The 12,294-nt window shown below is 42.0% G+C and overlaps 1 protein-coding gene across 7 annotated transcripts in view; it reads right to left on the minus strand.

The window, feature by feature from the left end:
• The window catches only part of MEGF11 (multiple EGF like domains 11), a 253,952-nt gene that overhangs the window by 197,183 nt on the left and 44,475 nt on the right, over window positions 1-12,294 (minus strand). The window lies entirely within an intron of this gene.

Consider the following 12,294-nt stretch of genomic DNA (forward strand, 5'->3'; position numbering starts at 1 on the left):
ACCTCACTAGTCACCTCTAAAAGTTGTTGTCATGACCAACAGAAATATTGCCAGTGACAGGTTGTGGTTTTGTTTGTTTTTTAATGAAAATTTAAAGCTGTTTTAAACAGATAAACACTTCCAGGAAGGATCAGGTACTGAATACAAAAGCACTGACAATGTGATTCTTATCATCTGAGCACAGAGAAATTCAAGTGATGGAAGAAGTAGCAGAAACAGCAGACTGTGCCCTGGGCTGCTGTGTTCCCTCTGCTGGCACCTTGCACGATTAATGCAGGAGATGGGAGACAAGAATTAACATGTAATTAACATGACTTGGGAAATGAAAGAATAAACACAAAAGTCTGAGATTTTCAGTTGATGAGGAAATCCTGCATCTGATCCTGCATCCTCCACAGCCACCACCTCTGCTGCATCATCCTGTGAAGTGGGTGCTGTTCAGTACCAACACAGGAACCAATTCCATTTCCAAGATCTCATTTTAGAGGCTCTATTTTAAAGGCTGAATAAACACACCAGGGTCATAATTGCTGCAGTGCCCTCATGGCTCTGCCTTGTACTCTCTGAACCACAGTTGCTCAGTTTTCCAAAACTGGGCTGGGGGGCTGATTTCAATGGGATGTGAACATCCAAAACTCTTAAGTTGCTTTAAATTTCTAAGCTCTAAAATACATCAGTGTGAGTTGTGCTTGCTGGAGAGAACACTGTTACAGTTCCAGGGATAACTTATGGAGTCTGCAGATCTGCTTCAGTGCTAACGCTTTCGGAGCTGACTTCTGGAGTCATCGGGAGCTTGGCCACAGCTAAGTGAGAGTAAATAATGAAGTAAGTTCTGCTTAATCTATCAAATGTTATTTTTGGAAGCTCAAGATTGTTCCTTCAGTGCTCTCAGAGGAAAACTGGGTCAAAATACCAGAGATGTGTCAGAGGCAAGGAATCTGGGCAATTACTTCAGTTATGGCTAATGAAATATGTTTATCAAGACAAAGGCTGCTGGATGTGTCTGGGCCTCTGCTTAAATCCCACTGGCAAAGATTCCAGGCCTGACCCTGGCTTAGCAGAGTGGGCTGGGCTGAGGTGGCTCAAATTCCCCCCAAGTTGTGCATCCAGTGTTTTCCATCTGAGCCCACACAGAGCACCAGGCTCTGGAACTCCAGGTGGAATTAAGGACAGGCAAGCTCTCAAAGGCTCAGGATCTTCCCCAGGGGAGGAGGACTGGCCAGCCTGCCAGGTGCTTTGAAAATAAGCTTGTTACAAGCTGATAAGTGTTAATACACTGAGGCAACAATGTGCAAACATGTTTGGCACTGCCCATCCCCTCCATGAGATTATCATCAGCATACAAAGAGGTGCAGAGTGGATTTTGTCAGTTCTTACACAAACTCCATGAGCACTTGTGCAAAGCACAACTACCTACCCAAAAAGCTACTATTCACCACAATGCTAAACTTCTTTTCCTTAAATAATTGAACAGTTAATCAATAGTCCAGCAGAAATATAATGAAAAAATTGCATTAACAACACCTAAAACCACTGCTGAACCGGTGCCCAAATCCACATAATTGCTGGCTCCTTTTCAGAAAGGTCAGCTTGGAAAAAGACTTTCTGTGTTTTTCTGCCCATAATTTTATACTTGTATACTCGACTACCAGGGTAAAACTGGAAGCCAGCCCTTTGAACCTTTGAAGTTATCAATGCAAACTCAAGCCCACTGAAATGCTGGTGTTCCTGGGAGTGTCTAAGCCTGAGCTGTCCCTCCAAGCCCTGCCAGGGACAGGGCTGACCTTCCTCTGGCCCCCTCTGCCCAAAGCATCTTGGTGCTGCAAGGCTACGAAGGCAAAACCCTGGGCCCTGAAGGATTTCCCCACAGACATTGTCCTGCAGCCTGGGAGACCCTCCTGGGGCAGCTGTCTCTGAACCCCCTCCACTAAAACATGGAAAACAAGGAAGGTCAGGAGGAGGCTCTTTGTGCCTTTGGCTGCAGGGATGGCAGGAAGGGGCCAGGCTTGGTGTCCTCTCCACGGCACCCAGGACTCTCACTCAGTGGAATGTTAAAGCTGCTGGAATCTGTGTGGGGAGTCACTCTGGCTCCTGATTGAACAGTGTACTGATATTCCCTGTCCCATGCCTTTTCAGAGATGCCTCCACAGACATTCCATCAGGAGAGAAAGTGTCTGACACTCATCAAAAAGCTCATCACTGGGAAGCCAAATGAGCTTGAATTGAGCTCACAGCCAGCCACCCACCCAGCCCATGTGCAAGATGGCAAACAATTACAGCATATGCCTCTGAGACACTTGGAGCAACAAAGGCCTTGAATCCGCAGAACACCCAGGATAAACAAAGCAACTCGAGTGTTACAGCCATGCCCAGATGAGGAATAATGTCTCTAAATATTTCATTTAAAAACCTCAACTATTTATTCCAACAGACTTTGTTACAGCATTTAAAGAGTGCACATAAAGTTGACCTGAAAATCAGAGTAACAAGCAATAAAATAAAAGGATGTTCAATAGACACACCATGAAATAAATTAACTGTGATCTGTGAAAGTGCTGTGAAAGTCAGAAAAGAAAAAAAGGCATTTGAAAATGCAAAATATCCTTTACAGTTATATATTTTTCTAAAATTACTTCTATTTGTCATGAACAATTGACCCTTTCTTTTTGTCTTCATTTATCTCAGAAGAAAATAAAATGAAACAAACAGCAAAAAAGTCCCAAGTACAGTGAACAGCTGAGCCAGGGACAAATTAAGTAACACAGATTGATGGCTGTTGATCTACAGCAGTACCATCACATCCCAATCCTACAGCTCATATTTCATTTAAAGACCCATCTCTTCTTTTTCCAGAAACAGTGCAGTATTTATGGGAGAAGGCTGATTTGCAAGCCTTGGAGCTGCACTGAAAATCCAGATTCAGTTTTTCCAGTGTGACTTTAAAGTTGGTGAATTTCTTGGACTTTCGAGGTACCAGTCCAACTAAAACAAAACCAAACACTGGAATAAAATTAACATTGAAACTAAAGATGTATTTTTTAAAAATGCTGCAGACAGGGGAAAGCTTTTTATCTTCAGTATCTTCACCAGGCAGAAAGGAAATAATGTTTGCTACCTCTGCATCTCCACCTTTACTGACCCCACTGGTCCAACTGCACATTATCCACAGCTCTTCTCCTGGGGCTTTTCCCAGAGCTTTATCTTCCCTGGCACTCCCTATTACAGCAGCACACAGGTTTCCTTCTCCTGAATTCCATTCTTCTCTCAGCCTCTTGAAACCTTAATCTAAGAGTTTTTAATTTCATAGCTATTAAAGACATTGATATCCCAGACAGAACATAACTTTTTCTGTGGATGTCTGGTAAGTATAAGATAAACGCTCAATCAATTTTTAGATTTCTAATGGCTTAAGAATTAGAGTGGCCACTTAAAAACTGCCAATTTTACTTGAAATACAAGAGTTTTCCTCAGAAGCTGCAATAATCCTTTGTGCTTTCCTGTGTTTCTTACAGACACATCTGGAACACTGTCAATACTGGAGGATTGATATTTGGTTCAATGAAAGTCTCAAGTTAGAGATCCACAAAATTTATCTGGTTTCCAGAGCATGCACAAATCTGTCTGAGAATCAGGCTGGTTACTCAGGTGCCTGGCTATAAACTGCCAGATTCAGGCATGCAGCATGGAAAACAGGCTGAACAGATGTGCCCTTTGCTAGGACACAAAGCTGATGCCATGGAGAAGGTGTGTGAGGAAGATCTTTGGCAAGAGGAATGCTGCACATCAAGGGCTACATCTGGGCTGGGGAAAGCATCCTCATTACAAGGGATCCAAAGTGGAACCTTGCAGGAAGCAAAATCTCTGCAGTCCAGACTAAAACTTGGATCCCTTAAGCACCCAGCACTGAGGGTGGCCCTCGGGCTACACCACCACAGGGGCCCCTGATCACTCTCAGTGCAGCAGCTGCACCTGAACTGAGAGGGGCCTCAGTGGGTTGAGATGGGCAAGAACAGCAGCTGCAAATGCTCTCTGATAACAGCCAGGTCCTACAGTTCTGTGTCTGCTTTCTCCCCTCTGTGCCCCAAACTCCCAGCAGATCTAAAGAGTCCTCCAAAATCTCCTCACCTTTCCAGGAACCATCACAGACTCTGTTACAGCAGTAACTGCAGAGATAAAGGAGAACATGACCCCAGCCTTATTTAATTTTGCATCACTATGCAAAGCTCTCCACTCGGCTGTCTCCATGACCTACTTTATCTATTGTTTATTTATTTTTTTTTCTTTTTCCAGGAAACTCTTCATTAGGGATAAAAGCACCTGGCTTACAGTAACAGGGCACTGTGCAAAACGTCTGTCAAAAAGTCAAGGGAGGAACACTCACAGACACATCAGAAAGAGCAAACCCACAGAGAACTGCAGGATTGCAAGGGAGTATCTTAGGTGGAAGAAAAGCAAAGAAGATGCACGGGCCAAAGTCTCTACTGGTGTAAATGGCTGAAGTCCATTGAGTTCTCTGTGCCAGTTTGAATCTGGGGAGAATTTGGATGTGCCAGCTCAGTCCAGTGCAGATGGCACTGGAGCTACTCAGGTTAGAGCCAGAGTCTGTTTGCTGGCAGGAAAACAGGAGCTGGGAAAACCACTACGGACAAAACCAGACCTGAACAACTGCTGTGTGCAACTGCCTTGGCTTCCTCTTCCCCCTCTTCCTAAATTTGACACTAAAAGCTTTATTTAACTGCGTTGAGAAAAAAGGTTAATGAAAATTATAAAAGAGAGAGTTTATGGGGAAATTTTAGGACCTAATTTTCTTCATTTTCAGATGTACTAATTAAGGTTTTTTCCTCCCAGGTAAGACAAGCACAGTTTTCTCTCTGTGTTCTTTTCACATCATGCATGTACCATCTGCTGAGTCCTCTTACTGAGCCCTCTCTGTAGCTTGTTCTCAGCTCCACTCCTCTAAGATGACCAAGGACAACACTTCATTACCAGCTCTTTGTCAATCTCTCAGCAGAGGCCAAAAAATCAGAGCTTAAAAATTGCTTACATTGCTTTGAACTTTGTGTAAAGTTTAACAGAGCTCACTGTGTGTTGAGGTTCTCTGAGCAAAGACCACTTATCCTGCTAACCAACCAAACCCAAGTCCTCCTCTCCAAAAGTGGGCACACGAGCTGCTGGCTGGCAGGAAACAGTTAGGGAGTTCCTCATTTTCCTCTCCCATCAGATAGCAGCTTCAGCACAGTCAGGAAAAAAGCACAAGCCTTGAGACGTTTGGCTTTGTTAGCACCACACTTGTGGAAAATTTTTATTTGTAAGTGTGAGCTGATGCTGATCTCCCTTGCAGAGCACAGCAGTAATGAAGGTTTCTAAGCTCCCCACAGATTGTCCCCCTCCTTGCACCTGCTCCAGTTCCTCAGGTACATGCTATGAGTCCTGTTTCCCTCTTCAGCCATTTGTTCTGACCATCATCTTCGAGGTGTTGTTATCTCACACAGTGCTGTCCAAAACCCTCTGGAGAATTCCACTTGGAATTTTATGGCAACTTCTTCCCAGATCAACAGCCACTTGCCACATCCCCTTCACAGAACTCACTACAGGCAATTGTATCTCTATTTATTTAAACTTCAACCCAACTCACTCGGTCTCCAAGGGAACCTGTGCAGTTTCCATGGTCTTAGCTATGAATTCCAGCACCTGCTGGGACTCCAGGAGTGCCATGAGCTGCAGGGTAAAGGGTCAATATTGTATAATTTAGTGATCCCTCCTTCGCCACAGAACAAACAAGTTTTCTCTGTGCATGAAAATCTTTGAGTGGAGGCAGGACAGGTGATTGTAAACTCTCCTCTGGCCACTCACTGGAATCTCAGCAGCCTGCACACCACTCTTGTGTCTTACCACCTCTTCCTTTCATGGAATTCCTTTCTTCAGACATGGAGAAACTAAACTCCAGCTCATCTCCTCCTAACCCAACTCCTTCCATGATTTACTGCTGCTATAGCTGGGCCACACAAAGCTGGAGATGTTTAACAGCTGTGTATGAGCCAGAGCAATCACTGTCCAATTACAAACTGCCACAAGGGTAAATAGAAAAACACAACACCAAAACACCTGAATAAATCACTGATTACTTGTTTATAACCTGGGCTATCCAAAGAATAGCTCCTTACACTGATTTTTTAGGAACGTGCTGTTAATACACCTTGAAATATCCTTTGGGTTTTCTACCAAGTGGAAAAGACACTGCAGCGTGTCCTCCTCATCTGCTGAGGAATGAAAGCCCTCAAGCTGTGCCAAAGCAGGCTCAGGCACAAACAGATGCAGGGAGAGGATGTGTTTTGCTCGTCTGTTTATTTGTTTAAGCTTGGAGCCCACCCACCAGCCCAGACATTCATTTCTCAGCCTGTTTCAATTCTTTGATTTGCTAACTAGGAAGTCAAACAGAAGGTGGGAGTAGGAATGAGTAGGTGGGAACCAGAGCAGTCAGAAGTTTTTAGAATGTTATTCTAAGACCTTACAAATCTGAAATCGGAAGTTGATTTTTTAAAATTACAGTTAATTTCTCATTTTTCAGACACTTTCTTTTTTTCAGAATACTGACTCTGACCAAGACCTTTATCTGTCTGTAAGTTACTCCTCTGAAGGATTTAGCCAAAATCCTTTAACACCTCAATGAAAACAGGCACAAAAAGGCCAGCTGGAGTCTGGATAGTGCTTTAGATCTAAAAGTTGTTCAAACTTCACAATCTAAACAAAATATTTACTAGTAATGTCTCACCTTATTATCATGAATTGAGAGTAAATTGAAATTTCATTCAACTGAATAGGCTAATCACATACACAGACACATACTTTAAAATCTAGGCTTTTCATGTTCTTAAGTATAAGCAATTAAGGGTAAGAGTAATGTTTCATAATTATGTCATTGATCTCAATTCCTTTTTTATTTTCCTATGAAAGCACTAAAGTTACATAAGAGACATCTGAGGTTGCCCCTGTTGCTCAGATCCACATTTGTTCTAATCAAATATTCACCTCATGGCTTGTTTTGGGTTTGGTTTTTTTTCAGTTTTTGCCTTCACATGAAATTAAAATTTGGAAAGTCTGAATGTATCATTAACTGTGAAAAAAGTACTAAAAGCTCATTTAAAAAACAAAAAAGTCACAGGGAGCTATGGGAAATTCTGTCTTAGGCTGGCCTACTAATTAAAATCAACTATGCCACATTATTTCCACTGTTCAAAAGTATCCGCCTACAGATCTAAAATCTTTTCCGAATGATTAAAATCAGGAGTAAAAAACCCCAAATCTCTTTCCTCTTTCATGTGGAGGCACACAGAACACACTTTTGCAGCTTTCAGAGTCCATTAAAGCATCACCTTTGAAAACAGATGCACAAGCAGGCCCAGGAGTGATTTATGCGAGCGGGAGGCTCAGAACTGCCAGCGACTCCTCGTGTTCAAAGCACCCCCAGCAGGCTCCGCAAGGTCCACTTTGGATCCCTTGTAATGAGGATGCTTCAGACCAGAAAATCAATAATATAATTAGTAAATGGTATGTTATTTCTCAGAATCTTGCTGCAACTTATCTGCCTTTGATCAAGCCGAGTTGACTGCTAATGACATTTAATATTAATTAATGAAAATGCATGTGATAAAAAGTTCTTTGGAGAATTATCTAATTATGTACCACAAAAAAATGAAGTCTGTAATAAATGCAATTTATGTTTAGATCAATGACTATTGTTTAGGCCACTCTGAGAAGACACTGGGGCTATGAGTTATCTTTAGCTCTGCTTTCTCCTGCCTGGCAGAGCCACTTAGAGCAGATGAGCCACGTCATTAATGAGCTTTGTCTCATTTACAATGCCAAGGGCTGCAGGTAAATCCTTCCTCAGCTCTGGGATAGCACCTACAGAATATTTGATGAAATTCACTTCTCTTTTGACAATGGATGATTGACAGCAAACCATCACGACTGAAGGTACTGACAAAATAAATAACTGTGGAGATTAAGCAGGATTTCAAAGGAACAACTGCAATCCTTAGGGAACAATGATTACAGAAAGGCAAAGTCTTTCATTAACTCATAGAAATGCAGCACTTTGCTACCTCTCACTTTGACTGCCTGAGACCCCAGCTACTGAGAAACATTTACATTTAAAAATATTCCAATTTGATATAACTTGTCTAAGTAACTTCTCATGATTGTCAGGCACAGAAGAAAGGCAAAGGGAAATTTTTCATTATTATGAAACACTGCAGGATTCATCAGCAACATCGTACCTGATTTAATAAAACTGATTCTAAACTAAAATGGAAGCGTGGAATAAATACATTGTGTTAACACCATAGGGCAGATTCTATTAGGTCCCATTTCCCAAGACATTTTGGCTTTGGGGATAAATATATATAAATTGGGAAATATATATCCTAATGCTCTTGCTTTATATCAGCCATGTACAGTAACTGACCCCTAGGTTTGGTGAGATTATTCTAACCCCATAATCTGACTGCACACCTGATTTGCAGCAGCCTTTTCCAGCACAGGTGAGTAAAAAAGGAACAGCTGTCATATGATCTCACTCTTCTCTCTAACAGTCATACAGTGAAGTATAATAATACTCAGAAATTGTCCATATTCTTACAGCAGCTCCAGCAATTCCACACTGGACATTCCCTGTTGTTCACTGGCCCACTCTAGTCAGTGTGAGTGGGGAACACTGAATTTGGAAGTAAACTAAGGTCTTCAATGATCTGAATTCCTGGGAAAAAAATTATAATCTTGCTTCATCTCTCCCAGTTTGGTTTATTTTGAAAGACAACGTGTGAAATTGCTGAGAGCAGAACATTGGCTAAATAGGTGCCACTTGTTCTTGCCCCAGATGTGAAGGAGCTGGTTGCTCTCAATACAAAGTGATTAATGATTGCTTGCAATCAGCCCTGGAAATCATTGGCATTGAGTGACAGAATGGTTCTGTGACATCACACAGCCTCACATCTGATGCTTGTTCTCGGCCACGTTGCTCCTCGTGCTGCCATTTTTGGCACCGTGAGTGAGCTCAAAAAAATTATGGCCTTTATGGTGTTCATGAATAAACAAGTTTTCACATGAGAGAGGTTTCTATTTCTTTCTGCCAAATTTATTCTTCTGTTCACTCATGAACTCTCCCATCCCCACTCTGCCTTGTAGGAACACTGCTTTGTACAAAGGTTCTGACAGTTTTCCCTCTCTGCACAAAAATATCTCATTGAATCAATCCTGGAGCACCTGACTGCAACCAGATCCCTGTTCTCCTCTCTTACTCCAAATGATGAGCCTCTGCCTCACAGCAAAGACTGACATTATTTTAGTTAATTGCAGTTAATCTTTGTAGTTGCTGTATTAAATTTCTTGCTGTTTTTACAGTGCACAAGGTCATCCAGTTCTTCCTCTTTTAAAACCCACTGATACTGAGAAGCTCATTAGTCCCCCAGATTAATCATGGAGTGCCATTTGAGCAAGCAAGGAACAGGCAAGAATTCTGGTATCTCAAAGCTTTCCCAGCTGAAACCCCCAAAACATAATAAATAAGGGAAAAAAAAATACAAAGGATTCTAGAGTCAAGCATTCAAGTTACCAAATTCTTCTCAATCCCATCAAGTTGTCTTTTATCATCAAAATTTTGCATCTAGAAAATAGAAATGCAACCTCTGGCTTCTGCATTCATATTAATTAAAGGCTAAAGAGAATTTCATGAAGAAATAGCTGAATGCTCATAGTTCAGTGTATAAAAGTGAAACTCAGCTTAATAAACCTGCTCCCTGTATTTCATTATTTGCATTTTGCTTCAGTGTAAGGTGTTCAAGCATAAACAACAGGGAAGAACTCCTGCTTGGTAAATAATCTGTGGAAACTTTTGGAGAGTTTTTTTGGCCCAGTCTGCAGTGCGTCCTTGTGCTCAGTCCCCAGCACTACCAGTATGACCAGTATGACCAGACCAGTATGACCAGTATGACCAGCACAGGGCAGGCTGGTGAGTGCTGGGAACCACGGCAGCAGTGACGCCTTGGAAGGAAATGATGTTTAAGTCTTAGAAAAAGATGGAAAGACATCATAACTGTCAGAGCAATTTTCCACCTTGGTAGCTGAACACCTGAACTATTGCTTGTTTTTGCAGTGGGATTATTCCCAGTTTCTCTCTGCTCAGCTCTGAATCAGCTCGGAGATGTGTCATAAACAACGTTTGCCTCAAAGAGCCACGTGGGCTGGCACCGAGGAGGGACTTAATGAGGAGACAGTAGTTCCATAAAAAAATAAAAATCAAGAGCTTGGTTCATTTTCTGTAAACATCTGGGTTGTAAATAACTGTAGGCAGGATAGCATTAGACTGCCTCTGACTTAATGTCATAAAGATTGAGTTCTTAATTTTAATTTAAAGCCGCCATAATTTTCAGTTTGCATGGGAACGTGATCTTACAGTCTGTTAGCAGGTACCTCAGAAATGTAGCACAAATTACAACATTCATGTGAAAACCTGAGTAAACATCTGTATTTGTCAGATATTGTTAAAGGATTTTCCTGGTTCAGTAGCAGTGCACAAAGAAAGTTTGATTTCAGAATAAAAACCCAAACATATTATTTAATATATCAATTTTCCAGATTCAAAACAGTTTAATTATTTTCATGGTCTAAAGAAATATTTTTTAAAAAATGTGAGGTACAAAATAATAATTTGTTTCCAATGGTTAATCCTTCAAAAAGTCACAGGGATAGAGACTCAGGATGCAGAAATCATTAATGGTGGAGCAATTGCTGAGTTCTATTCCTAGAAACAAAGAAATAAGGCTGCAGCTGGCTCCCAGAGGCAGGTGAGTTCTGGCTGACCTGCCCGGAGGACTCTGAAAAGGCTCATTCAGAATCTAATCAAACTGCTGGTCTGGGAAGATAGGGCTTGAGTATAATTTTCCAGAAAATACTCTTTAAATGGTTCCAGTCACATTTTTCTGCTTGATGTCTTTCTTCAAGCTATTTTGATTCCTGTTTTCATTTTCCTGGAACTGCCCTGAAAGAACCAAGTGATTCAGTCCCTGCCCCAGTCCCAGTGCCCAGGTAGGGATGGAGGTGCAGGAAGAGGATCTGTGAGGAGCTGAGCCCTCTGCGGGGGTCAGCCTAGGGGTGTGGTGAACATCCACACCCCACACCTTGCTCAAGCCCAGGAGGGTAAAACCCAGCCTAGCACAAATACAGGGCAACACAAGGCAAAGAAAGCACCAAGTGCCAATCCAGCCTCTAAGGGAAGAAAATATCCTTCTAGGAGCCTGAAGTGTCCCATGGCTGTGCTGAAGGGAGCCCAGGCTGTCCTCAGTCCTGATGAGGGAAATGCTCTCACTCCTTGTGGATCTGACACGGAACCTCAAGGATGCTCAGTGCCTCTTCATTTTGTTGGAAAATATCATGCAGAAGAAACACAGCTCTAATACAATTCTCCTTTACCTCACTCCTAAGGAATCCTGCGGAGTCCTGAAAAAGCAAGTCCACGTGTGTGAACTCTTTCTTTCTCTGTTGTGGGTGGTAAGCCAGAAAGTTGTTGGGCACCAGGCCAGAGGGAGGGAGCAGGGACAAAGAAATGAATGAGAGTAGAGGTAATTATAGCACTTACTTCGATTAGGTGCAGATCACCAATGAACTCTTTTGCCACTTGTTTTCTCCTCAGGGAAATCTCACTTTCTCAGCTTTAATTTAATCATGGGAAAAAATATGTCAAGTATTGATTATAACTAGAAACTAAAGTCTACTACAAGCGTGTTCACATTAACACTTTCACTCAGACATGACCTGGAAGAAATCCTCTGTTTGTCTTTCTTCATTCCTGATTTCTGAACAGACTGTCTTACAGAGAGCAGCATGTACAAACTTACAAACATCAGTTTGGGTGATGAAAAGTCCAGGAGGGAATTTGTTAAAGCACTAAATTTACGTTGCTTGTGATTCTAAGTGTAACCAAAAGAAACATCTTCCAGCTCTGAGAGCAGAACACAATAAAGCCTCTGAGGAAGTGCTGCATACCAACACAGATTGCAATTTATTGCAGTTTGAAATAATATTCCAGACAAGTCCAAAAGTCAGAGAATTTGTCAGAAACACTGTGAAAATCCTAAAATGGTGCTGTTTGTTCATGACCCTTGAGAAATGAAAGAAACAAGTGACACACAGTCACAATGCATTAGACTGCAAAGCAGGAACAGGAAATTAATGGATGGAAGAATCTAAAAGTGACCCTCTGCCACTTCTCCATGGCTGCCTACCCAGGCCACACTC

The sequence above is a fragment of the Molothrus ater genome, chromosome 13, assembly GCF_012460135.2.
Source record: "Molothrus ater isolate BHLD 08-10-18 breed brown headed cowbird chromosome 13, BPBGC_Mater_1.1, whole genome shotgun sequence".
Taxonomy (NCBI): Eukaryota; Metazoa; Chordata; class Aves; order Passeriformes; family Icteridae; genus Molothrus; species Molothrus ater.